Source organism: Cupressus sempervirens, chromosome 11, assembly GCF_028749045.1.
Source record: "Cupressus sempervirens isolate cs-2001-9-10 chromosome 11, ASM2874904v1, whole genome shotgun sequence".
Classification (NCBI taxonomy): Eukaryota; Viridiplantae; Streptophyta; class Pinopsida; order Cupressales; family Cupressaceae; genus Cupressus; species Cupressus sempervirens.
The window spans coordinates 511,950-514,951 of record NC_143128.1 but is presented as its reverse complement, the minus strand read 5'-3'; the positions used below and the strand labels follow the sequence as shown (position 1 = coordinate 514,951).

The following is a 3,002-nucleotide window of genomic DNA, read 5'->3' as shown; positions in this document are numbered from 1 at the left end:
ATATGGCTTTAGGGACACTTGCCCTTAACTAGGCCAATTAAGGGAAAACAAGTAAAAAGGTTTCAAGACTTCAAACTTAGACTTGATTCATCATTTCTATGACTAAACCACGAGGATTCATGCACTTTCAAGGCCCCAACACCTTCAGAGGATCAATATCCCTAACTTAGGCCTAGAATTCCTAGTAGGTCAAAATTAAATTTTCCTTGGCAATTTTCCAAACTTTCCAAAGGACAAGGCCAACTTATCACCTTTTAAAATACCTTTTACCTAGTTCTTTAAGACTCAATGAATTCTTAGTTATATTTGGATTAAAATATTACACAAATGTAAAAGATTTAGACTTTTAAGATAAGATATCAACTTTAAATAACATATAAAATGGCACTAGTTTTTTATGTAGAATTACCCATCTTTGATGAAAACAACAAATAAGTTCTACACAAAAAACAAACACATGAACTATCTAAATAAATTATAACATAAAATATACTATTTAGATGAAACCATGAATGATGATAATGTATCTAGATTGGCATGCATGTCACCATCAACTTTAACATAGAAATCAACATCCCATTTAGTGAGTGTTGTAGAGAAGTACATCTTGGTCTTTGTTGAGGGCTGATGGTAGCCTTCAACATGTTTGAGTCTAAGGAAATCATTATGCTCTGCATCTTCTTCTTCAATTAAATGATCCAAAATGCCACCTAGTGTAGCATTGTACCCAATCACAAACCTTATCACTATCCCCTTCTCCTCCTCCAACTTCTTCAGCTTTACACTTGCCATTCTCATTTCCCATTTCCCATTTTATTCGTGGGCTTCAAACAAGACATAGTAATATTCAAATTTTAAAAACTTACAATTGTTACAAGTGTTTTAATTGAGTATAGTTGTTGATCTTGTGGCATCCAAGTGCGTCGAACAGAATCACGTCATTTTCATTTTCTACTACTAAAAGCAATGTTGATTCCCACCACAAAAATTTCTTTTTTGGCTAAAGATTTATTTGCTTTCTCCACTCCATTCATCTTCATTCCATTAACAACTCTTGCTACTCCTAATTTCATTTCCAGTGAAGAAATTGTTTTGTCTAATGACATGCATCACTTATGCCTGTTTATATTCTTCAAATGAATCTTAAAACCATCTATTACAATACCACTTATCCCAATAGATTTAGCCAATTTAAACTTCTCATACATTTATATATATCTTAGATGATAAAACATCAAAATTCAATCTAGCATTATAAGATATGTTTTATAAGTTTATGATTCAAAAATAAATTTGTTTTAGAGTTTATCTGAAATAATTATAGATGGAAAAGCAAATAAAAGATAAAATCATGTTAGTCATAATATCATTATTGGTAACAATGTTCCAAATGGAAAGAATTATTTGTTTGAGCTTCTAGCAATGATCAAGTGACTTATTGAATGGCTTGATGAGTCCTGGATACTTTTCCCATTATATCCTTGCTTTCGCTAGTTTCAAGTTTCTAGTTACATGCACACAATCATGACTTTGCATCACAAAGAATTCACATTCTAACAATTTTCATGTTCTTTCATTACATTTTGATCTAAACAAAAAATTCTAAACTTTCTCTTATTCAAATGACTAATCTAAAAATGGGTCCTATTAAAGAATCTAATATAAATTAAAATAATGTATCTAGATTTTAAACAAAACAAAACATAAAATCTGTGATTTAAACTTATCTCATCACTTACACATAATAACAATACCCACCTTGTCATGTGGATAGTCTTGGGGGAGAGGTTGCAACATTGTTTTGGGTGAGGGATAGTCCACATTCGGTATGCAAATAACATACCAATGCAGAAACAAGCAAGGTAGAGGAATACAATGAATTTGGAGGGAATGGTAGAAAGGGAAACTCCAACTCCTCATAGCTTCTTTTGATCTTCTAGACACCTAAATATTTTCCCAAAGACCCCAAGGCATTTAAATCTATCTAAAGACCTACAAAGTCCTTATTGCATATAAAATAACTCAAATTCCTCAAATTTGACCTTTGGTTCAATTTGGTATCCTGGCTTATAATGACACCACTGGATCCAATCAACCACTCTTTCTCTCTCTCCATCTCTCCCTATTCAATCTAATGAACCAATTAGATTTTCTCTATATTTTATTGTCTCAAGTATTGCCTCGTGGTCTAACTCACAAACTCTCCAAAGAATTTTATTATGTGGTTTTCCACCATATTTTATCAAGTGCACATTTGATGCAACAAAAAGGTTTGAATAATGAAGAACCTTCCTCTCTATTTGCCAATCCTTGAATAACCACAAGTTAGGGTTCTTCATAGAATATCATCTAAGCCATGTGTCAGTTATAATGACCATACCGATATGGTACTCTTAACCTTCACCATCTATAATCGAGTGATCCAATTTTTGTTTGGCTTGGACACAACACAAATAATAATATGTCCCTTCTTCATTATCTTTAGGTGCAATAATAGCAAAGACATGGCCTACAGTGATAAATGTATAAAATGTGGTCATTAATTTAGAAAATACTTAGGTAAAAGTTATAAAGTTACATATTGAAATTATATATATATATATATATATATATATATATATATATATATATATATATATATATATATATATATATATATATATATATATATATATATATATATATATATATATATATATATGGTTGCACTAGATCAGACAAGTAGTCAAAGTCAATAGATGAATCCATCTCTACCATTTTCAGTGCTTGTGGGGGACGATAGGTGTCAACTGGGTCCAAAACTTGTATATGCCATTTGTCCACCCATTCAATCGACTCACAGTCATCCCTATTCTCCTCTATAAATGATGGACAATAGCATGCCATTTTTCATGTCTGGATACTCCATGAACCTACATCAGAGCTTCTAAAATAGTGCAACTCACTTGATCTTGTTAGTGTGCAACAATCCTCATATGGTGCAATGTTTGTATTATCTATCA

General features: G+C 31.5%; 1 pseudogene; it reads right to left on the bottom strand.

The window, feature by feature from the left end:
• Positions 1-492: 492 nt before the first annotated feature.
• LOC149527933 (putative beta-1,3-galactosyltransferase 2) lies at positions 493-2,116 on the bottom strand (annotated as a pseudogene).
• Positions 2,117-3,002: the final 886 nt, after the last annotated feature.